The sequence below is a fragment of the Mytilus edulis genome, chromosome 8, assembly GCF_963676685.1.
Source record: "Mytilus edulis chromosome 8, xbMytEdul2.2, whole genome shotgun sequence".
Taxonomy (NCBI): Eukaryota; Metazoa; Mollusca; class Bivalvia; order Mytilida; family Mytilidae; genus Mytilus; species Mytilus edulis.
Window position 1 is genome coordinate 42686844 of NC_092351.1, and position 24892 is coordinate 42711735.

The 24892-nt window shown below is 38.9% G+C and overlaps 8 non-coding genes across 8 annotated transcripts; all 8 read right to left on the reverse strand.

Moving 5' to 3' along the window:
• Positions 1-14574: 14574 nt before the first annotated feature.
• On the reverse strand, positions 14575-14738 carry LOC139487196 (U1 spliceosomal RNA). The gene has a single exon (XR_011655802.1). It is a non-coding gene; the product is annotated as a U1 spliceosomal RNA (small nuclear RNA).
• A 1189-nt stretch (positions 14739-15927) lies between these two features.
• On the reverse strand, positions 15928-16091 carry LOC139487204 (U1 spliceosomal RNA). The gene has a single exon (XR_011655809.1). It is a non-coding gene; the product is annotated as a U1 spliceosomal RNA (small nuclear RNA).
• Positions 16092-17279: 1188 nt separating this feature from the next.
• Positions 17280-17443, reverse strand: LOC139487208 (U1 spliceosomal RNA). Its single transcript, XR_011655814.1, has one exon. It is a non-coding gene; the product is annotated as a U1 spliceosomal RNA (small nuclear RNA).
• A 1188-nt stretch (positions 17444-18631) lies between these two features.
• LOC139487209 (U1 spliceosomal RNA) lies at positions 18632-18795 on the reverse strand. Its single transcript, XR_011655815.1, has one exon. It is a non-coding gene; the product is annotated as a U1 spliceosomal RNA (small nuclear RNA).
• A 1190-nt stretch (positions 18796-19985) lies between these two features.
• LOC139487183 (U1 spliceosomal RNA) lies at positions 19986-20149 on the reverse strand. The gene has a single exon (XR_011655789.1). It is a non-coding gene; the product is annotated as a U1 spliceosomal RNA (small nuclear RNA).
• A 1190-nt stretch (positions 20150-21339) lies between these two features.
• On the reverse strand, positions 21340-21502 carry LOC139487197 (U1 spliceosomal RNA). The gene has a single exon (XR_011655803.1). It is a non-coding gene; the product is annotated as a U1 spliceosomal RNA (small nuclear RNA).
• Positions 21503-22690: 1188 nt separating this feature from the next.
• LOC139487199 (U1 spliceosomal RNA) lies at positions 22691-22853 on the reverse strand. The gene has a single exon (XR_011655805.1). It is a non-coding gene; the product is annotated as a U1 spliceosomal RNA (small nuclear RNA).
• A 1190-nt stretch (positions 22854-24043) lies between these two features.
• Positions 24044-24207, reverse strand: LOC139487184 (U1 spliceosomal RNA). The gene has a single exon (XR_011655790.1). It is a non-coding gene; the product is annotated as a U1 spliceosomal RNA (small nuclear RNA).
• Between the last annotated feature and the right edge of the window lie 685 nt (positions 24208-24892).

Here is a 24892-nt window from a genome sequence, read left to right on the forward strand (position 1 = left end):
CTTTCTGGTCTTCTCCGACATGTCCATTCCTTCAGTACCTCGATCCTGGGGACGGATCTTCACCTGTTTCAGTACATCGGTCCTCCACAGGACCTTAATTGCTGTTAGGTACATCAGCATTCGGTTGAGTGCCTTCACCGCTACTGATAGTCAGTCCGTCGGGCCGCACAGGGGACCCTTCACTGCTAAAAGGTACATCGGGTCGCCCTGTTGACCCTCGCTGACTCGGCATAGCTCTTCCTGGTGTTACTGGCATGCTGAGGGCAGGCCGACCTCTGGTGTCCTTTCTGGCCATACTTTAAGCAAACAAGCTGTCTGCCCAAAACTGTGACCAGAACTGGTCGGTTGTATACCATCCCTCTGTATGGTATTGCCATGTACTTTTGTTCTGTACTTTTCATGACGCCTTTAGAGCCCCAGTCTTCAACTTCAACCATTCGTACTCCATTACTTCCTCCTCTAGCTGTATGGCAGTCCCGTACCGCTTCAACCATTCTAATACAAGTTCTTTCCTAAGAGGAGAACCAATGGAGTTTAAACTTGACGACTCTACGGTCGATTCTGTCGAAGTAAATAGCACCGCTGCCGTTGGTAAGGGCCCGGCGTTGTCCGTCTCCAAACTTCTCGGTCTCAATAGTACCTTCTAGTGCCGCTATCACCTGTTCCCGTGTGTTCACCTTCGTTGACATTACACCCCAAGGGTGACTGGGGTATAGAAATATGGTCGCTTGGTCTTCTCCCGACCGGCAGTAAAACGCTTGCTGAAGTGGGGCGTCCGTTTGGCTGTGCGGGATGTATCAAGTTCGCAGTCACGTCCGTCAGAAGGGGACGTTAAATCCGATGCCTCGTGTAAAGAGAATGCCACGCTCTTTGCACGTTAAGAACCCTTGCAACAACTCTTTGAGGGGTCTGTAGGTGGCCTGTTGCAAGGCAAAATTTCTGTCCCTATCCAATATATCCTCATTTTCCAGTGGCAGTCCAAATTTCCCCGACCATCATCCTAGATGGCCTCTATTACAACAACCTACCTATTGTATTTATTGTGAACTTGTTCTCGTCCTGAATATGCATGAAATATTTGCCACTGGACGTTAAGCAACCAACAATCAATCAATCAATCAATCGTTGACATTAAATAATTCATTTTGTCCTACATGTAATTCATAGTAGTTTCTGAGAAGCTCTAATTATAAAGGAGTAATCACAATCAAAGTCCGTGGACAGAAGGGCATTTATTTCAGGGGGAATTATCAATATACATACGTCCATAAATCAAGCAAAGTTAGTCAACCTCTATCGTCCAAGCTCACTTCAACGGTAGAGCAAGTGTTCTTGTCCTCTCCAGTTTTTCCTCTTTTACCAACTTCTTGCCATTGCCTTTTTTCTCTTCCTCTGCCGGGTCATCATCCCTCCCCCTTTTTCTGGTCGTCCCTGATAAGATCCTGGGGTGGACCTTCACTGCTGTCAGTACATCAGTCTCCCAAGGACCTTCACTGCTGGTATGAACATCAGTACGAGGGTGCCCGTCTTTAACATTATACCCTCGTATATAGTATCGACCCCTCCTCTAACCTCACCTTTTGTCCAAAATTCTCGAGCCATTCACAAACCAAGGCTTTCCTCATTTGGTGCGGAAACCAGTGGACCCTCAATCGTATAATACGGTTATCAATGAGGTCAAGCACCACTGATTCTCCTTCTACATTTCGTCTTTATCACCGGTCCCTATGGTATCAAGTTTTTTTTTACGTCTTAAAACTGAGGTACCATTCTACACACTCACCAGTCTTGTAGGTGGCTTAAAGCTGGTTCACGCCTGAAAGGACTTAGAGTGTTGATTACTGGTATTCACTTTAGAAAATCTGGCTCTTAAAGATTATTTTGATAACGTATGTGGCGTAATAATTAAAATTGAGAAAGGAAATTGGGATGTGTCGAGGCGACAACAACCCGACCATAGAGAAGTCAACAGCCGTAGGCCACCAATGGGTCTTCAATGTAACAAAAAAAACTCCCGCACCCGGAGGCGTCCTTCAGCTGGCCCCTTAAAACATGTATACTAGTTCAGTGATAATGGACGTCATACTAAACTCCGAATTATACACAAGAAACTAAATTTAAAAATCATAGAAGACTAACAAAGGCCAGAGGCTCCGGACTTGGGACAGGCGCAAAACTGCGGCGGGGTTAAACATGTTTATGAGATCTCAACCCTCCCCCTATACTTCTAGCCAATGAAGGAAAGTAAACGCATTAATATTCAGTTCAAGTCCGAGTCTGATGTCAGAAGATGTAACAAAAGAAAAGAAACAAAATGACAATAATACATAAATAACAACAGACTACTAGCAGTTAACTGACATGCCAGCTCCAGACCTCAATGAAACGTATTGAAAGATTATGTCTTCATCATATGAATATTAGACACAATCCCTCCCGTTAGGGGTTTAGTATCATACTATCATAAAATATATGAGAAGCATGCATGCCGTAATGGAGAACACACGGGTGGCTGCGAAGCCGACACCGTCAACACCTGGGTTTGTCGTAGGATACCGGATATCCTCTAACCTATACTCTTCTCGGTGTTCTGAGGGAAGGCCGACCTTTCTGGCCACACTTAAGGCAGACAGGCCGTCTCATAACTCCTTTCAGGCCCTGGTCTTCAACTTTAGTCCGTCGTAATCCATTATCTCCTCCTCCAATTGGATAGCAGTCCCGTACCGCTCTAACCATTCGGCAACCAATTATTTTCTCAAATGAAGAGGAAACCAATGTACTTTGAATTTTACTATTCTTAGGACAATCCTATCAAATTAAACGGCACCACTGCCGTTGGTAAGGACTCGCCGCTGTCCATCTCCAAACGTCTCGGTCTGGCTGCCTGTGGCGAAGGTTAAATACCACTCGGCACCTTCTCCCGTCTTGTAAAGGCGACATGTCTCTGGTCTCCGGAATACCTCATAGGGCTGAGATCACGTGTCCCCGTGTGTTGACTTTCGCCTGCTGAAACTTGGCCATTAAAGTCTTTTTCATAACATCGGCATTATAATACTGATCTATAACTATACGGGCGGATGCAACTGAGCGCTTTCACCGTTCCCGCCTTCTTCTGCCATAGTGACGTCATTTACGTACGTCCTACTGGTGGTGTTGTTCTCCGGGCACGCAGAACGTTGGTGTCCCTTCTCATCACATTTTAGACAGACTGGCAGCCTGCCTTAAACTGTGACGAGGATAGGTCGGTTGTTAACCATTGCCTTGTAAGGTATGGAGTTGAACTGTGCCTCCTTGCTCCTCATGGTTTCCGACAGAGATCCGGTCTCTAACTTCAACTGACCATATACCAAGTAGTCTTCTTCTAAGATGATAATCGACCCGTAACATATTAGCCACTCCCTCACTAGTTTCTTCTTCATATGGAGGGGGAACAAGTGTATCCGAAATCGAAACCAGTCTACTGTCTATTCTTTCGAATACAACTGATCCCCTTTCCTGCGGGTTCTCCGTGTTCGATCACCTAAGACCTCTACTTCGTTGTCGGTAATGAATGTTACGTACCATTCATTACCTTCTCCTGTCTTATAAATACCCTCCAAACTTCTAATATCCACTATGTATTCTAAAGCGGCGATCACCTGGACACTGGTATTGCATCTCGGTAAATCTAGCTACCAAGGTTCTTCTCATCACGTCACCATATCATTATAGTATGAATTCGTGCTGACAGACGGACGGCCGCGAAGCCGACACCTTCAACACCTGGTTTTGTTGTTGGATACCGTATTAAGTCACGGTGTTCCCTGTACTAGCTCCTCGCTCTAAGTTTCATAGTATATACCTTTCTATACACTAACTCTAAATAATTAAAGGAAATATATTTATTACAGGTAAAGTATAGAATGAAAAATATAAATTTGTACTATTAGCATGAGTAGAATTTAAATGTCCTGACAGTGAAAATATAAAGTGGACAAACAGATATATGCACTTGCTCAAAATATAACAATTGAGGTCGGTCATTTAAAAACGTATCAACCGTATCGTATGCGTTGACGTATCCGAATCTGTATATATATCAAAAGATATTATGTGATCCCGAGCTTAAGACTATTGTACGTTTTGCTTCATTTTTTTTTTAACTAATCGGAATCTGTTCGGAACAATCAAACATTCACTTTCAATATATATTCGCTAAAGTAGTGTTTTGTAAAAAAAATAATAAGGGGGTCTATCAACTACTTTTACATGCCCACAAAAAGGAGCCAATGTAGGACAGGTACCCTAATATCGTACAAAATCCTTTAGTAATCTATTTCAAAAGTATTTCAAGATCTTACATGAGTATACAAGATTTTGTTTTGAATGTACTAATTATATAAATAAAAGGAATTTTTAATATTGTTCATTTAAGAAATAATTCATGGAAGCCATAGATTATTGGAAATTTACACATGGCCTGGGCCGTGATATTCGAATTTTATCCTGAGCGTTAGCGAGGGATAAAATTAACGAATATCACGGCCCAGGCCATGTGTAAATTTCCAATAATCTATGGCTTCCATGAATTATTTCGATTCTAATAGGACAAATATGATCATTAAAAAAACTGAAGCGAGGGTGGGTAAAGCTGTGTGTGCGGCTGTTCTTTTTTACTCCCTGTTAGATAAAGCTCAAACATTCTAATAAATTCGTAGCTTGCATGGATTATTTCGTGAACAACCGCTAAAGTAAAAATCTGTTTCATTCTCAAAACCAACAATTGTCATTTTGATTTACATGTTTTTTCTCGTAAGCTACCGTCAAATCCAAAGTTGACATTTCGTAACTAAGGAGCCGCCATGTTGACTTGCTGAAATCAGTAAATATGCGAATAATGCAATAGAATAGAAAATCAAACAAAACCTACCTTGATAATCAATTTTAATACAAAAGTAAACAAAATTTCAATGGTTAACGTAACAGAAAACTTTCAACTGTAGCGTTTTCATTTGTATGACGTCATGTTTTGAAATGACTTAAATGCGCCAAAAACATTAATAGACTTTCGCGGAATTTTATTTTATTTTTATTTTGTTGGTTTCTCCGAGTTCTTGTGCGTTACTTCTTTTTATTATGCATCCGAATAAGAATAAAAGTGATTTTGTCTTTTTTTAATTGCAATTTTTAAAACAATAAAATCGGCAAAGGGTTTACAAATAGGTTTCAATACATGTGGATTTACGTGGGAAGTATATTGTAACAGCCATTTTTATGTACACCACGGAGTCTGCGCTAAGTATAGATATATCGAGAATTTTATCACAGTGTTGTTTACAAAGCGAAAGAAGCACGTCATATTAGAATTGTGATTTTATCATCAAAGGTAATAGAAACACACGAGTCATATAAATACATTTGAAATGAAATAAAAACGTATTAAGTATCACTCTATCTCTTAAATAACAAATCGGTTCAACGTGAGCACAAGTCAGCACACAAACAAACGGTTTTACCGTATTCACTCCTATCATGCCTGTAAACTGTTCCAACTATCTGGAATATCTTTAAAAGTCCGATTACATGTTCCAAACAAGCTCGTTATTTCCTAATTGTTTTGTTATTTTTTTACACTATTAATCAGTTGCTCATTTGCATTATTGAAAGTACATCAAATTAAAGATCGGAATCACATACTGTTTTTTTTTTTTGTATATCTGCAGATGCGGATACGTCAACGTATATGATACGGTTGATACGTCTTTAAATGACCGACCTGTATTAGTACTAAAATAGACAGGTGAGTAGAATTTTTGACGCTGGTTTTAAATAAAATAAACAATAGAATACAACTCTATAAGAGTCAAAATGGGGCTCTATACCATTGTATAAAGTAGACTTATAATAATCAATGTAATATATAGACATATATATAAAACAATCAAAAGAAATAATGTTACAAATACAAAAAAGAATACACCTATAATAGGTTGAAAAGGGGTAAACATTTTCATAGTCCAAGGACGTAAAGGCAGTCATTTCAGGGGGGGGGGGGGGGGGGGGGTATTCAATTTTCAAAGTCCGTTAAACAAAATACAATAATTAGCTCACATCATCAGGGTTATTTTGACTGTTGATAATATCTTCCCTAAAATTCATCACAACTTTCCTTGACTCGTCTTCGTTCAACTCTCCTTCTTTAACCAGTTGCTTCTTTGCGCTGTCATCTTCCTCTTCATCACCATCCTTCTCTCGTTCTCGTCTCTGTTGAGTCCATTTCTTCTATTATATCGGAATCCGCTACAACCCGCGCTTGTCTTGCGGGGGCCCATTTTCCGTCTCCGCCCTCACGCGCGCTAGCCTTGCGTGGGGGGTCATTACTTTCCGGCGCTGTTGGTACTGAGGGCGTACTGTACTCCCTGTTTCGTTGGGTTCTAAGCTTGCCATCGTGGCATACGTTCGTCTTCTCCTCACTTTCGGGACAGGTAGCTCTGTGATGTCCATACTTATTACATCGCAAAAACAGACTCTGCCTTCCTTGTACTGTTATTAAAACTTCCCTGTTATACACTCTCCCACGATACGGGATACTTAAAAACTGTGTTTCAGTGCACTTCATTGTTCCAGATAGAGTCCCGGTCTTTAAAGAAATCCCTTCATAATCCGTTGTCTCAACAAGGTGAATGTCAGTACCATAGTTTCTAAGCCATTCCGACACTAAGGTTGTTTTCATGTGGTGCGGAAACCAATGAACTCTGAATCTAACTTGCCTTTTATCTATACGGTCAAAATACACAACTCCCTCTTCGTCCAAATCCCTCCTCTATACATTAACTCTGTCTCTTTAGGTGTTGTTAATGTAATGTACCACTCTGCACCCTTCCCAGTTTTGTAAATAGCTTCAAGTTGATTAACATCAACAAACTGAGCTTCAAGTTGATCATGTTGATTAACATCAACAAACTGAGCTTCAAGTTGATCATGTTGATTAACATCAACAAACTGTTCCAATTGCACTATCACCTGTCCTCTCGTCGCCACCCTCTTCTTAACAAATTTAGCACGCAGAGTTCTTTCCAAAACCGTCAACACTTAGGTATATAGAAATCACTTTATTAGATCACGGTGCTCCCTGTACCCATTTGTTTAAAATTCACTCCTCCGCAATAAAAAAATAAATATTATTGTTTTTCCCTTTTTCTTCGCTTTAATTTCGTAACTGCCTTCGCCATCTGAGCATATGTTCGCCTTCTCTCCTCCGTCTCCGGACAGGTAGCTCTATGATGTCCGTGTTTGTTACATCGGAGGCAGACTCTGTCTACCTTGTACTGTTAACAACACTTCTCTATTAAAAACTCTTCCACGATAAGGAATACTAAGAAATTTACTAAGAAATTGCGTTTCTGTACACATCGTGACAGAATGTGTCCCTGTCTTCAACGCTATTCCCTCATAATCGGTTGTTTCTTCAAACAGTTTAATATCAGTCCCAAAATTATTCAGCCATTCCGCCACTAATGCTGATTTCATATGGTGCGGAAACCCTTATCTATACGATCGAAATAAACCACACTTCCTTCTTCATCTAAGTCTCTTCTCCTTCCATCTCCCAGTAACTCTGTCTCTCTAGGTGTTAAAAAAGTTATGTACCACTCGGTACCTTCACCAGTTTTATAGATTGCCTCAAGTTGTTTAACGTTCACAAACTGCTTCAACTGATCAATAACTTGACCACTCGTAGCCACCCTCTTCTTAACGAATTTAGCCCGCTAAGTTCTCTCCAAAACGGATTTGTCGTAATAATGATCCATATTAAAAACACAGACAGTCAGTCCATCGGGCCGCACAGTCCACCCTTCACTCCTCAAAAGTACATCGGGTCGCCCTGTTGACCCTTCACTGCTACTCGTACACGGTACATCAGCACTCAACTGAGCGCTATCACCGTTCCTGTCTTCTGCTGCCATAGTGACGGCTTTGGCGTACGTCCTCTTGGTGGTGGTGGTCTCCGGGCACGCAGAATGTTTGTGCCCCTTCTCGCCACATTTTAGACAGACTGGCTGCCTGCCTAAAACTGACGAGGACAGGTCGGTTGAACACCATAGCCTTGTACGGTATGGAGTTAAATCGGGCCTCATTGATCCTCATGGTCCCAGACAGAAATCCTGTCTTTAACTTTAATTGGTCATAAGTCATATAGTCCTCGTCTAGGGTGATGTTGGTCCCGTAACTTCTCAGCCACTCCCCTACTAGTGCCTTCTTCATATGGAGGGGGAACCAGGGTATCCGAAAACGAACGAGTCTACTGTCTATTCATTCGAATACAGCTGATCCCATTTCTTTGCACGTTATCCGTGCTCCATCTCCTAAGACCTCTACCTCAGCGTCAGTGATGAATGTAAGGTACATTTTATCATTCACTGCCTTCTCCTGTCTCGTAGATAGCCTCCAAATTCCTGACATCTACTACGTCTTCCAAAGCGACGATCACCTGGCCTCTAGTGTTACATCTCAGGTCGATCAGATTAGCCCTCAAAGTTCTCATCACATCGCCATTATAATTAGAGTTCATATTGACATACGGGCGGCCGCGAAGCCGACACCGTCAACCACCTGGAATTTTTCTTGGATACCGGATCAGATCACAGTGCTCCCTGTACCAGATAATACCTGGGGAGACATTTTTTTTGTGGATATTTCAAACACTTGCGGAAGGAGCATCACCAGCTGATCCACCAGTGTCTAGTCTTGCCATCTGGGCGTAGGTCTTGTTCTGTACTACTGTCTCCGGGCAGGTGGCTTTGTGGTGCCAAACTGGTTGCACCTGAGACAGAGGCTCTGTCGTCCTCGCACAGTCACCAGAACATCTCGGTTGTAGCAACGCCGACTATGGGGAATGCTCTTGTACTGTGCCTCAGTCTTTTTCATCGTCCCTACGAGGGTACCCGTCTTATAATGTCGCTTCTTCTTCCAGTCTAACGTTATGCCCGAAATTTTGCAGCCATTGACATACTAATGCTTTCCTCATATGGTGAGGAAACCAATGGACCCTCAATCGTATTATCCGACTGTCAATACGGTCTAGCGCTACCGATCCTTCTTCTCCAACACCTCTTCCATTGCCAAACCCTACGGTATCGGCCTCCTTTTCTGTCTTAAAGCTGACGTACCATTCAACGCCCTCACCAGTCTTATAGATCGCTTCTAGCTGGTAAACGTCGAGTAGATAACTTGTCCTCGAGTATTCACCTTTCCATTGGAAAACTTAGCTCTTACGGTTCTCTTAATGACGTCAGTGGCGTAGTATGCATCCATTGCGTATTTGAGAACAGACGGGCGGCCGCAAAGCCGACACCGTCAACACCTGGATTTAATCTTTTTAAGGACGATTTGTTGAAAGGGGCCTAATAAAGTAGGATAACTCTGTTTATTAAAAACGTACTGTGTACGTTCATACAACACTGTTTGCTTCTGTTTCGAATTCACTAGATAACCAGTTAACATGTTTACAGTGTACGCGCACAATTTTTAAATTTAAATTTATTCAATTTGGTGCGGGAAAATTATATTGTATACTCAAATTGATGGAAAAAATTAAATGATATTCTCTTTGAAAAAAATATTTTGTAACACGTTCACTATTATCTAAAAGTTTCGCTTTACCTCTAATTTGTGAACCTCTAAAATCATTTAAATAATATTGTTTAATCTCATCTTTCAAAACACTAATTTGTTCATTATAATTACCTGGAGACTTGCTCTCCAATTTACACAATCTAAAATATCTCTTCTCTAAATCTTTAATAACAGCATGTTTAATTCTATTTTTCTTTTTACAATAATCAATACAAAAAGTTTTAATATTTTCTTTAAAATAATCCCATACATCAATACATATATCTAAACCATCACTAAATTCAATAAACCATTCTCTTAACTTAATACAAAAAAGTTTATCTGACAATATAGAATTGTTCAGTTTCCAATAACCGTTCCCATTCTTGACCTCAGTTACGTTATTTATAGACATAAACACGCAATCATGGTCAGAAAAAGAAAAAGGTAAATTAATACAACGATTTACATTAGGTTTTAAATCTGTCGATAGATAAATTCTGTCTAAGCGACAAGAAACATTTGGACTCCGCCAGGTAACATTTACATGGTTAGGATATAAAGTTCTATAAATATCAAAAAGTTCAAAATCTAGTACAATAGATTTTAGTTTATCTGCACCATCTAAACCTCTATTAACGTTACCCCCAATCTTATCTAATTTATTATTAACAATACAATTAAAATCACCGCCAAATATTTTATAACTGTGTCATAACAAAAGGATAAATATCATCAAAAAATTGTTTTCTTTCACTACTCTCATTAGGTGCGTAAACATTAAATAAACGATATAAAACATTGTCAATTTTAACATCTATATATTGAAATCTTCCATCTAAATCTCGATGGTATTTAACAATTACAAATTTTGAGCCGAAGTTCCAAAAACATCTATACATATCAAAATAGGTAGTTAATTCATTACTAATAGTTGAATTTGAAATATGTGTTTCTTGCAAAAATAAAATGTGAAAATTATTTCTCAAACAAAAATCTTTTAAAGCATATTGACATTTAACATTTTGAATTTTGAACACAGGTTTTAAATATAAGAGACGAAAGAATGTAACTTTATAAAGGCCATAAAATGGTTCTATAATACTATTAAATATAAACATATGAAAATAGATATATATAAACAATATATCAATATCAAAATTATAAACACTATAAACATATGACAAAATACACCTATAAAAGGTTATAAAGGAATAATCAAAATCAAAGTCCGTGGACAGAAGGGCAGTTATTTCAAGGGGAATAATCAAAATACATACATAGTCCATAAGGTATAAAAAGTTAGTCAACATCAATTGTCCCAGCAGGCTTGAGAGGTAAGGCTAATGGTCCTGTCCTCTCTTGTTCTTCCTTCACTATCTTCTTCCCGTTGTCTTCATCATCCTCCGTGTTTTCATGGTCTCTCCCCCTCTTCCTGGTTTTTCCGGACAAGTCCATCTCTTCAGTACCTCGATCCTGGGGCGGATCTTCACTGCTATCAGTACATCGGTCCTCCCCAGGACCTTCACTGCTAAAAGGTACATCAGCACTCGGTTGAGTGCCTTCACCGCTACTGGTGGTCAGTACATCGGGCACAGGGGACCCTTCACTGCTTGAATGTACATCGGGTCGCCCTGTTGACTCTTCACTGCTGTTTGTACGCGGTACATCGACACTCAACGGAGTGCTTTCACCGCTTCCTTCTTCCAACCCTGCCCTCGCCGACTCGGCATAGCTCTTCTTGGTGGTATTCTGGCCATTCTGGGGGCAGGTCGACCTCTGGTGTCCTTTCTGGCCACACTTTAGGCAGACAGGCTGTCTGCCCAAAACTGTGACCAGAACTGGCCGGTTGTAAACCATTCCTCTGTACGGTATCGACATGTATTGTTCCTCGGTACTCTTCATAATACCTTTCAAGGCCCCGGTCTTCAATTTCAAACCTCCATAGTCCATACTCTCTTCTTCAATTTGAATGGCGGACCCGTAGCGCTCCAACCATTCAGCAACTAGCTCCTTCCTAAGATGCAAAGGAAACCAGTGGATTTTAAATTTGACCACTCTGCGATCTATTCTGTCAAAGTACACTGCACCGCTGCCGTTGGCTAGGCCCCTTCTCTGTCGTCACCAAATTGCTCAGTTTGGCTAGCTGTTATTTCAGGGGGAATAATCATAATACATACATAGTCCATAATTCAAACAGTTAATCAACGTCAATAGTAACAGGGTTCTTTATAGGTAGAGTAAGAGGCCCTGTCCGCTCCGGTTCTTCCTCCTTCACTATCTTCTTCCCATTGTCCTCGCCTTCTCCTTCCGTGGTATCGTCCGACTCGTCTCTCCCCCTCTTTCTGGTCTTCCACATGTCCATCGACTCAGTACCTCGATCCTGGGGCGGATCTTCACTGCTGTCAGTACAACGGTCCTCCCCAGGACCTTCACTGCTATTAGGTACATCAGCACTCGGTTGAGTGCCTTCATCGCTACTGGTAGTCAGTCCATCGGGCCGCACAGGGGACCCTTCACTGCCTGGAAGTACATCAGGTCGCCCTGTTGTTGACCCTTCACTGCTGCTCGTACGCGGTACATCGACACTCAACGGAGTGCTTTCACCGCTTCCTTCTTCCAAACCTGCCCTCGCCGACTCGGCATAGCTCTTCTTGGTGTTACTGTTGCCGTTCTGGGGGCAGGCCGACCTCTGGTGTCCTTTCTGGCCACACTTTATGCAAACAGGCTGTCTGCCCAAAACTGTGACCAGAACTGGCCGGTTGTACACCATCCCTCTGTAAGGTATCGCCATATATTGTTGTTCCGTGCTTTTCATTACTCCTTTCAGAGCCCCGGTCTTTAACTTTAGCCCTTTATAATCCATGACCTCTTCTTCTAATTGTATGGCGGTCCCGTAGCGTTCCAACCATTCTGCGATCAGCTCCTTTCTAAGGTGTAGAGGAAACCAGTGGATCTTAAATTTTATGAGTCTACGATCTATTCTATCAAAATAGACAGCACCGCTGCCGTTGGCAAGGCCCCTGCGTTGACCGTCCCCAAACTTCTCCGTCTGGCTGTCTGTGGCGAAAGTGAGATACTACTCGGCCCCTTCTCCGGTCTTGTAAATGGCCACAAGATCCCTGGTCACCAACGTACCTTCAAGTGCCTCTATCACTTGTCCCATTCTCGTTATCCGCCCCCACCCGCGCTTGTCCTGCGGGGGCCCATTAACTTCTGTTTCCTTCCGCGTTTGTCTTGCGGAAGGAACATCACCAGCTGACTCTCCAGGGTCCAATCTTGCCATCTGGGCGTAAGTCTTCTTCTGGGCCGCTGTCTCAGGGCAGGTGGCTCTGTGGTGTCCAAACTGGTTGCACCTGAGACAGAGGCTCTGACGTCCTTGCACAGTAACCAGAACATCCCGGTTGTAGCATCGGCCACGATGGGGAATGCTCTGGTACTGTGCCTCGTTCACCTTCATGGTCCCTACGAGGGTACCCGTTTTCAACATAATACCATCGTATAGTGTCTCTTCTTCGTCCAACTTAACATTCTGGCCAAAATTCTCCAGCCATTGGCACACCAAATCTTTCCTCATATGATGAGGGAAGCAATGGACCCTCAAACGTATGATTCTACTGTCAATTCGGTCAAGCACTACCGCTCCTTCACCAACTTGTCTTCTTTCACCAGTCCCTAGTGTATCGGCCTCCTTTTCTGTCTTGAAACTAATATACCACTCCACACCCTCTCCAGTTTTATAAATCGCTTCCAGTTCGTTGATGTCGAGTATATCTTGGAGAGCGTTAATAACTTGGATATCTGACATTTGTCCATTTGAGTAAATCAAGAGTAACTTTATAAAGAGGTATTCGAACATATTATAGTCAGCCGATATATCATTTTAAAACATACAATAAAACAATTTGACTTCGCATCGAGGGACATTTGCCTCCTTCCACTGATTTCATTGACACGCGTTTGTGTATCAAAAATCGGGACACTTTTTAAGGACGATTTGTTGAAAGGGGCCAAATAAAGTAGGATAACTCTGTTGATTAAAAACGTACTATGTACGTTCAGATCGCCATGATGCTTTCACACGGAATATCAATAATTGTTTAAAATTCACTCCTCCGCAATAATAAAAAAAACAAAACAAACAACATGTATTGTTTTTCCCTCTTTCTTCGCTTTAATTTCGTAACTGCCTTCCGTTCACACAACACTGTTTGCTTCTGTTTCGAATTCACTAGATAACCAGTTACCATGTTTACAGTGTACGCGCAAAATTTTAAAATCTAAATTCATTCAATTTGATGCGGGAAAAAAATCGACGGCAAAGCAATCATTTGCGTTTGAAATTGATAAAGGAGGGCGACAAAGGTAGCGAGATTATTTCTTGAATCCGTCCGTGCTGCACATGCAGTTTCCGCTTTTCAGTATAGCAAGGAAAAGAAAATACGGCATTACTTTTCATAAAATGCACGTATTTTCCTCTTATGATAATTAACCGGCGGTATAGTTGAATTTCATATTATTTCAAATAGAAACAATATTTTGCCAACCAAAAACTAGTTTTCATCGTAAAGCAAAATGAATAAGCTTCCAAACTCAGTTTATAGTTTTTACTTCAAATAAGCGGAATTTTTTTTAATGTGACTTAAACGGAGAGGCAAAACTTGAAATTTACGGCAAAACTTGAAATTTACGGATTACGAGATAATAATTTAAAAAAAAAAGAAAAAAAAAAAAAAAAAACCCCAACTTACTTTTTTGGAGTGTAGAAACCAAGTTGTCTGACTGAGATATTGATTTGCTTCTTTTTATCGTCTACTCAAATTGAAGAAAAACAATGAAATGAAACAAAAGGATGGAAAACCGGTTGGCGATTACAATTTACGCAAATCCTGAACAGTCTCAGCGTACTAAAGATAAAGTTTAACAACAGTATCAAGTTTTGTATTTATTGGGAACTTTTCTTTACATTTGATTTAATAACAGGGGATAGCGCGAACGCAGTCCCCCACACTAAAAAATTGCGTACCCGAGTTGCCCACATTTGGGGCAATCGCAGGCTTCAGCCTAACCGAGGTGCAATGGAAAGGCCTCGACCTGGGGAGACCGCCTTTTTGATCACGGTGCTCCCTGTACCAGGTAAGTATGCTTGGATATCTGACATTTGTCCATTTGAGTAAATCAAGAGTAACTTTATAAAGAGGTATTCGAACATATTATAGTCAGCCGATATATCATTTTAAAACATACAATAAAACAATTTGACTTCGCATCGAGGGACATTTGCCTCCTTCCACTGATTTCATTGACACGCGTTTGTGTATCAAAAATCGGGACACTTTTTAAGGACGATTTGTTGAAAGGGGCCAAATAAAGTAGGATAACTCTGTTGATTAAAAACGTACTATGTACGTTCAGATCGCCATGATGCTTTCACACGGAATATCAATAATTGTTTAAAATTCACTCCTCCGCAATAATAAAAAAAACAAAACAAACAACATGTATTGTTTTTCCCTCTTTCTTCGCTTTAATTTCGTAACTGCCTTCCGTTCACACAACACTGTTTGCTTCTGTTTCGAATTCACTAGATAACCAGTTACCATGTTTACAGTGTACGCGCAAAATTTTAAAATCTAAATTCATTCAATTTGATGCGGGAAAAAAATCGACGGCAAAGCAATCATTTGCGTTTGAAATTGATAAAGGAGGGCGACAAAGGTAGCGAGATTATTTCTTGAATCCGTCCGTGCTGCACATGCAGTTTCCGCTTTTCAGTATAGCAAGGAAAAGAAAATACGGCATTACTTTTCATAAAATGCACGTATTTTCCTCTTATGATAATTAACCGGCGGTATAGTTGAATTTCATATTATTTCAAATAGAAACAATATTTTGCCAACCAAAAACTAGTTTTCATCGTAAAGCAAAATGAATAAGCTTCCAAACTCAGTTTATAGTTTTTACTTCAAATAAGCGGAATTTTTTTTAATGTGACTTAAACGGAGAGGCAAAACTTGAAATTTACGGCAAAACTTGAAATTTACGGATTACGAGATAATAATTTAAAAAAAAAAGAAAAAAAAAAAAAAAAAACCCCAACTTACTTTTTTGGAGTGTAGAAACCAAGTTGTCTGACTGAGATATTGATTTGCTTCTTTTTATCGTCTACTCAAATTGAAGAAAAACAATGAAATGAAACAAAAGGATGGAAAACCGGTTGGCGATTACAATTTACGCAAATCCTGAACAGTCTCAGCGTACTAAAGATAAAGTTTAACAACAGTATCAAGTTTTGTATTTATTGGGAACTTTTCTTTACATTTGATTTAATAACAGGGGATAGCGCGAACGCAGTCCCCCACACTAAAAAATTGCGTACCCGAGTTGCCCACATTTGGGGCAATCGCAGGCTTCAGCCTAACCGGAGTGCAATGGAAAGGCCTCGACCTGGGGAGACCGCCTTTTTGATCACGGTGCTCCCTGTACCAGGTAAGTATGCTTGGATATCTGACATTTGTCCATTTGAGTAAATCAAGAGTAACTTTATAAAGAGGTATTCGAACATATTATAGTCAGCCGATATATCATTTTAAAACATACAATAAAACAATTTGACTTCGCATCGAGGGACATTTGCCTCCTTCCACTGATTTCATTGACACGCGTTTGTGTATCAAAAATCGGGACACTTTTTAAGGACGATTTGTTGAAAGGGGCCAAATAAAGTAGGATAACTCTGTTGATTAAAAACGTACTATGTACGTTCAGATCGCCATGATGCTTTCACACGGAATATCAATAATTGTTTAAAATTCACTCCTCCGCAATAATAAAAAAAAACAAAACAAACAACATGTATTGTTTTTCCCTCTTTCTTCGCTTTAATTTCGTAACTGCCTTCCGTTCACACAACACTGTTTGCTTCTGTTTCGAATTCACTAGATAACCAGTTACCATGTTTACAGTGTACGCGCAAAATTTTAAAATCTAAATTCATTCAATTTGATGCGGGAAAAAAATCGACGGCAAAGCAATCATTTGCGTTTGAAATTGATAAAGGAGGGCGACAAAGGTAGCGAGATTATTTCTTGAATCCGTCCGTGCTGCACATGCAGTTTCCGCTTTTCAGTATAGCAAGGAAAAGAAAATACGGCATTACTTTTCATAAAATGCACGTATTTTCCTCTTATGATAATTAACCGGCGGTATAGTTGAATTTCATATTATTTCAAATAGAAACAATATTTTGCCAACCAAAAACTAGTTTTCATCGTAAAGCAAAATGAATAAGCTTCCAAACTCAGTTTATAGTTTTTACTTCAAATAAGCGGAATTTTTTTTAATGTGACTTAAACGGAGAGGCAAAACTTGAAATTTACGGCAAAACTTGAAATTTACGGATTACGAGATAATAATTTAAAAAAAAAGAAAAAAAAAAAAAAAAAACCCAACTTACTTTTTTGGAGTGTAGAAACCAAGTTGTCTGACTGAGATATTGATTTGCTTCTTTTTATCGTCTACTCAAATTGAAGAAAAACAATGAAATGAAACAAAAGGATGGAAAACCGGTTGGCGATTACAATTTACGCAAATCCTGAACAGTCTCAGCGTACTAAAGATAAAGTTTAACAACAGTATCAAGTTTTGTATTTATTGGGAACTTTTCTTTACATTTGATTTAATAACAGGGGATAGCGCGAACGCAGTCCCCCACACTAAAAAATTGCGTACCCGAGTTGCCCACATTTGGGGCAATCGCAGGCTTCAGCCTAACCGGAGTGCAATGGAAAGGCCTCGACCTGGGGAGACCGCCTTTTTGATCACGGTGCTCCCTGTACCAGGTAAGTATGCTTGGATATCTGACATTTGTCCATTTGAGTAAATCAAGAGTAACTTTATAAAGAGGTATTCGAACATATTATAGTCAGCCGATATATCATTTTAAAACATACAATAAAACAATTTGACTTCGCATCGAGGGACATTTGCCTCCTTCCACTGATTTCATTGACACGCGTTTGTGTATCAAAAATCGGGACACTTTTTAAGGACGATTTGTTGAAAGGGGCCAAATAAAGTAGGATAACTCTGTTGATTAAAAACGTACTATGTACGTTCAGATCGCCATGATGCTTTCACACGGAATATCAATAATTGTTTAAAATTCACTCCTCCGCAATAATAAAAAAAACAAAACAAACAACATGTATTGTTTTTCCCTCTTTCTTCGCTTTAATTTCGTAACTGCCTTCCGTTCACACAACACTGTTTGCTTCTGTTTCGAATTCACTAGATAACCAGTTACCATGTTTACAGTGTACGCGCAAAATTTTAAAATCTAAATTCATTCAATTTGATGCGGGAAAAAAATCGACGGCAAAGCAATCATTTGCGTTTGAAATTGATAAAGGAGGGCGACAAAGGTAGCGAGATTATTTCTTGAATCCGTCCGTGCTGCACATGCAGTTTCCGCTTTTCAGTATAGCAAGGAAAAGAAAATACGGCATTACTTTTCATAAAATGCACGTATTTTCCTCTTATGATAATTAACCGGCGGTATAGTTGAATTTCATATTATTTCAAATAGAAACAATATTTTGCCAACCAAAAACTAGTTTTCATCGTAAAGCAAAATGAATAAGCTTCCAAACTCAGTTTATAGTTTTTACTTCAAATAAGCGGAATTTTTTTTAATGTGACTTAAACGGAGAGGCAAAACTTGAAATTTACGGCAAAACTTGAAATTTACGGATTACGAGATAATAATTTAAAAAAAAAAGAAAAAAAAAAAAAAAAACCCCAACTTACTTTTTTGGAGTGTAGAAACCAAGTTGTCTGACTGAGATATTGATTTGCTTCTTTTTATCGTCTACTCAAATTGAAGAAAAACAATGAAATGAAACAAAAGGATGGAAAACCGGTTGGCGATTACAATTTACGCAAATCCTGAACAGTCTCAGCGTACTAAAGATAAAGTTTAACAACAGTATCAAGTTTTGTATTTATTGGGAACTTTTCTTTACATTTGATTTAATAACAGGGGATAGCGCGAACGCAGTCCCCCACACTAAAAAATTGCGTACCCGAGTTGCCCACATTTGGGGCAATCGCAGGCTTCAGCCTAACCGGAGTGCAATGGAAAGGCCTCGACCTGGGGAGACCGCCTTTTTGATCACGGTGCTCCCTGTACCAGGTAAGTATGCTTGGATATCTGACATTTGTCCATTTGAGTAAATCAAGAGTAACTTTATAAAGAGGTATTCGAACATATTATAGTCAGCCGATATATCATTTTAAAACATACAATAAAACAATTTGACTTCGCATCGAGGGACATTTGCCTCCTTCCACTGATTTCATTGACACGCGTTTGTGTATCAAAAATCGGGACACTTTTTAAGGACGATTTGTTGAAAGGGGCCAAATAAAGTAGGATAACTCTGTTGATTAAAAACGTACTATGTACGTTCAGATCGCCATGATGCTTTCACACGGAATATCAATAATTGTTTAAAATTCACTCCTCCGCAATAATAAAAAAAACAAAACAAACAACATGTATTGTTTTTCCCTCTTTCTTCGCTTTAATTTCGTAACTGCCTTCCGTTCACACAACACTGTTTGCTTCTGTTTCGAATTCACTAGATAACCAGTTACCATGTTTACAGTGTACGCGCAAAATTTTAAAATCTAAATTCATTCAATTTGATGCGGGAAAAAAATCGACGGCAAAGCAATCATTTGCGTTTGAAATTGATAAAGGAGGGCGACAAAGGTAGCGAGATTATTTCTTGAATCCGTCCGTGCTGCACATGCAGTTTCCGCTTTTCAGTATAGCAAGGAAAAGAAAATACGGCATTACTTTTCATAAAATGCACGTATTTTCCTCTTATGATAATTAACCGGCGGTATAGTTGAATTTCATATTATTTCAAATAGAAACAATATTTTGCCAACCAAAAACTAGTTTTCATCGTAAAGCAAAATGAATAAGCTTCCAAACTCAGTTTATAGTTTTTACTTCAAATAAGCGGAATTTTTTTTAATGTGACTTAAACGGAGAGGCAAAACTTGAAATTTACGGCAAAACTTGAAATTTACGGATTACGAGATAATAATTTAAAAAAAAAAGAAAAAAAAAAAAAAAAAAACCCCAACTTACTTTTTTGGAGTGTAGAAACCAAGTTGTCTGACTGAGATATTGATTTGCTTCTTTTTATCGTCTACTCAAATTGAAGAAAAACAATGAAATGAAACAAAAGGATGGAAAACCGGTTGGCGATTACAATTTACGCAAATCCTGAACAGTCTCAGCGTACTAAAGATAAAGTTTAACAACAGTATCAAGTTTTGTATTTATTGGGAACTTTTCTTTACATTTGATTTAATAACAGGGGATAGCGCGAACGCAGTCCCCCACACTAAAAAATTGCGTACCCGAGTTGCCCACATTTGGGGCAATCGCAGGCTTCAGCCTAACCGGAGTGCAATGGAAAGGCCTCGACCTGGGGAGACCGCCTTTTTGATCACGGTGCTCCCTGTACCAGGTAAGTATGCTTGGATATCTGACATTTGTCCATTTGAGTAAATCAAGAGTAACTTTATAAAGAGGTATTCGAACATATTATAGTCAGCCGATATATCATTTTAAAACATACAATAAAACAATTTGACTTCGCATCGAGGGACATTTGCCTCCTTCCACTGATTTCATTGACACGCGTTTGTGTATCAAAAATCGGGACACTTTTTAAGGACGATTTGTTGAAAGGGGCCAAATAAAGTAGGATAACTCTGTTGATTAAAAACGTACTATGTACGTTCAGATCGCCATGATGCTTTCACACGGAATATCAATAATTGTTTAAAATTCACTCCTCCGCAATAATAAAAAAAACAAAACAAACAACATGTATTGTTTTTCCCTCTTTCTTCGCTTTAATTTCGTAACTGCCTTCCGTTCACACAACACTGTTTGCTTCTGTTTCGAATTCACTAGATAACCAGTTACCATGTTTACAGTGTACGCGCAAAATTTTAAAATCTAAATTCATTCAATTTGATGCGGGAAAAAAATCGACGGCAAAGCAATCATTTGCGTTTGAAATTGATAAAGGAGGGCGACAAAGGTAGCGAGATTATTTCTTGAATCCGTCCGTGCTGCACATGCAGTTTCCGCTTTTCAGTATAGCAAGGAAAAGAAAATACGGCATTACTTTTCATAAAATGCACGTATTTTCCTCTTATGATAATTAACCGGCGGTATAGTTGAATTTCATATTATTTCAAATAGAAACAATATTTTGCCAACCAAAAACTAGTTTTCATCGTAAAGCAAAATGAATAAGCTTCCAAACTCAGTTTATAGTTTTTACTTCAAATAAGCGGAATTTTTTTTTAATGTGACTTAAACGGAGAGGCAAAACTTGAAATTTACGGCAAAACTTGAAATTTACGGATTACGAGATAATAATTTAAAAAAAAAAGAAAAAAAAAAAAAAAAAAACCCCAACTTACTTTTTTGGAGTGTAGAAACCAAGTTGTCTGACTGAGATATTGATTTGCTTCTTTTTATCGTCTACTCAAATTGAAGAAAAACAATGAAATGAAACAAAAGGATGGAAAACCGTTGGCGATTACAATTTACGCAAATCCTGAACAGTCTCAGCGTACTAAAGATAAAGTTTAACAACAGTATCAAGTTTTGTATTTATTGGGAACTTTTCTTTACATTTGATTTAATAACAGGGGATAGCGCGAACGCAGTCCCCCACACTAAAAATTGCGTACCCGAGTTGCCCACATTTGGGGCAATCGCAGGCTTCAGCCTAACCGGAGTGCAATGGAAAGGCCTCGACCTGGGGAGACCGCCTTTTTGATCACGGTGCTCCCTGTACCAGGTAAGTATGCTTGGATATCTGACATTTGTCCATTTGAGTAAATCAAGAGTAACTTTATAAAGAGGTATTCGAACATATTATAGTCAGCCGATATATCATTTTAAAACATACAATAAAACAATTTGACTTCGCATCGAGGGACATTTGCCTCCTTCCACTGATTTCATTGACACGCGTTTGTGTATCAAAAATCGGGACACTTTTTAAGGACGATTTGTTGAAAGGGGCCAAATAAAGTAGGATAACTCTGTTGATTAAAAACGTACTATGTACGTTCAGATCGCCATGATGCTTTCACACGGAATATCAATAATTGTTTAAAATTCACTCCTCCGCAATAATAAAAAAAACAAAACAAACAACATGTATTGTTTTTCCCTCTTTCTTCGCTTTAATTTCGTAACTGCCTTCCGTTCACACAACACTGTTTGCTTCTGTTTCGAATTCACTAGATAACCAGTTACCATGTTTACAGTGTACGCGCAAAATTTTAAAATCTAAATTCATTCAATTTGATGCGGGAAAAAAATCGACGGCAAAGCAATCATTTGCGTTTGAAATTGATAAAGGAGGGCGACAAAGGTAGCGAGATTATTTCTTGAATCCGTCCGTGCTGCACATGCAGTTTCCGCTTTTCAGTATAGCAAGGAAAAGAAAATACGGCATTACTTTTCATAAAATGCACGTATTTTCCTCTTATGATAATTAACCGGCGGTATAGTTGAATTTCATATTATTTCAAATAGAAACAATATTTTGCCAACCAAAAACTAGTTTTCATCGTAAAGCAAAATGAATAAGCTTCCAAACTCAGTTTATAGTTTTTACTTCAAATAAGCGGAATTTTTTTAATGTGACTTAAACGGAGAGGCAAAACTTGAAATTTACGGCAAAACTTGAAATTTACGGATTACGAGATAATAATTTAAAAAAAAAAGAAAAAAAAAAAAAAAAAACCCCAACTTACTTTTTTGGAGTGTAGAAACCAAGTTGTCTGACTGAGATATTGATTTGCTTCTTTTTATCGTCTACTCAAATTGAAGAAAAACAATGAAATGAAACAAAAGGATGGAAAACCGGTTGGCGATTACAATTTACGCAAATCCTGAACAGTCTCAGCGTACTAAAGATAAAGTTTAACAACAGTATCAAGTTTTGTATTTATTGGGAACTTTTCTTTACATTTGATTTAATAACAGGGGATAGCGCGAACGCAGTCCCCCACACTAAAAAATTGCGTACCCGAGTTGCCCACATTTGGGGCAATCGCAGGCTTCAGCCTAACCGGAGTGCAATGGAAAGGCCTCGACCTGGGAGACCGCCTTTTTGATCACGGTGCTCCCTGTACCAGGTAAGTATGCTTGGATATCTGACATTTGTCCATTTGAGTAAATCAAGAGTAACTTTATAAAGAGGTATTCGAACATATTATAGTCAGCCGATATATCATTTTAAAACATACAATAAAACAATTTGACTTCGCATCGAGGGACATTTGCCTCCTTCCACTGATTTCATTGACACGCGTTTGTGTATCAAAAATCGGGACACTTTTTAAGGACGATTTGTTGAAAGGGGCCAAATAAAGTAGGATAACTCTGTTGATTAAAAACGTACTATGTACGTTCAGATCGCCATGATGCTTTCACACGGAATATCAATAATTGTTTAAAATTCACTCCTCCGCAATAATAAAAAAAACAAAACAAACAACATGTATTGTTTTTCCCTCTTTCTTCGCTTTAATTTCGTAACTGCCTTCCGTTCACACAACACTGTTTGCTTCTGTTTCGAATTCACTAGATAACCAGTTACCATGTTTACAGTGTACGCGCAAAATTTTAAAATCTAAATTCATTCAATTTGATGCGGGAAAAAAATCGACGGCAAAGCAATCATTTGCGTTTGAAATTGATAAAGGAGGGCGACAAAGGTAGCGAGATTATTTCTTGAATCCGTCCGTGCTGCACATGCAGTTTCCGCTTTTCAGTATAGCAAGGAAAAGAAAATACGGCATTACTTTTCATAAAATGCACGTATTTTCCTCTTATGATAATTAACCGGCGGTATAGTTGAATTTCATATTATTTCAAATAGAAACAATATTTTGCCAACCAAAAACTAGTTTTCATCGTAAAGCAAAATGAATAAGCTTCCAAACTCAGTTTATAGTTTTTACTTCAAATAAGCGGAATTTTTTTTAATGTGACTTAAACGGAGAGGCAAAACTTGAAATTTACGGCAAAACTTGAAATTTACGGATTACGAGATAATAATTTAAAAAAAAAAGAAAAAAAAAAAAAAAAAAACCCCAACTTACTTTTTTGGAGTGTAGAAACCAAGTTGTCTGACTGAGATATTGATTTGCTTCTTTTTATCGTCTACTCAAATTGAAGAAAAACAATGAAATGAAACAAAAGGATGGAAAACCGGTTGGCGATTACAATTTACGCAAATCCTGAACAGTCTCAGCGTACTAAAGATAAAGTTTAACAACAGTATCAAGTTTTGTATTTATTGGGAACTTTTCTTTACATTTGATTTAATAACAGGGGATAGCGCGAACGCAGTCCCCCACACTAAAAAATTGCGTACCCGAGTTGCCCACATTTGGGGCAATCGCAGGCTTCAGCCTAACCGGAGTGCAATGGAAAGGCCTCGACCTGGGGAGACCGCCTTTTTGATCACGGTGCTCCCTGTACCAGGTAAGTATGCTTGGATATCTGACATTTGTCCATTTGAGTAAATCAAGAGTAACTTTATAAAGAGGTATTCGAACATATTATAGTCAGCCGATATATCATTTTAAAACATACAATAAAACAATTTGACTTCGCATCGAGGGACATTTGCCTCCTTCCACTGATTTCATTGACACGCGTTTGTGTATCAAAAATCGGGACACTTTTTAAGGACGATTTGTTGAAAGGGGCCAAATAAAGTAGGATAACTCTGTTGATTAAAAACGTACTATGTACGTTCAGATCGCCATGATGCTTTCACACGGAATATCAATAATTGTTTAAAATTCACTCCTCCGCAATAATAAAAAAAACAAAACAAACAACATGTATTGTTTTTCCCTCTTTCTTCGCTTTAATTTCGTAACTGCCTTCCGTTCACACAACACTGTTTGCTTCTGTTTCGAATTCACTAGATAACCAGTTACCATGTTTACAGTGTACGCGCAAAATTTTAAAATCTAAATTCATTCAATTTGATGCGGGAAAAAAATCGACGGCAAAGCAATCATTTGCGTTTGAAATTGATAAAGGAGGGCGACAAAGGTAGCGAGATTATTTCTTGAATCCGTCCGTGCTGCACATGCAGTTTCCGCTTTTCAGTATAGCAAGGAAAAGAAAATACGGCATTACTTTTCATAAAATGCACGTATTTTC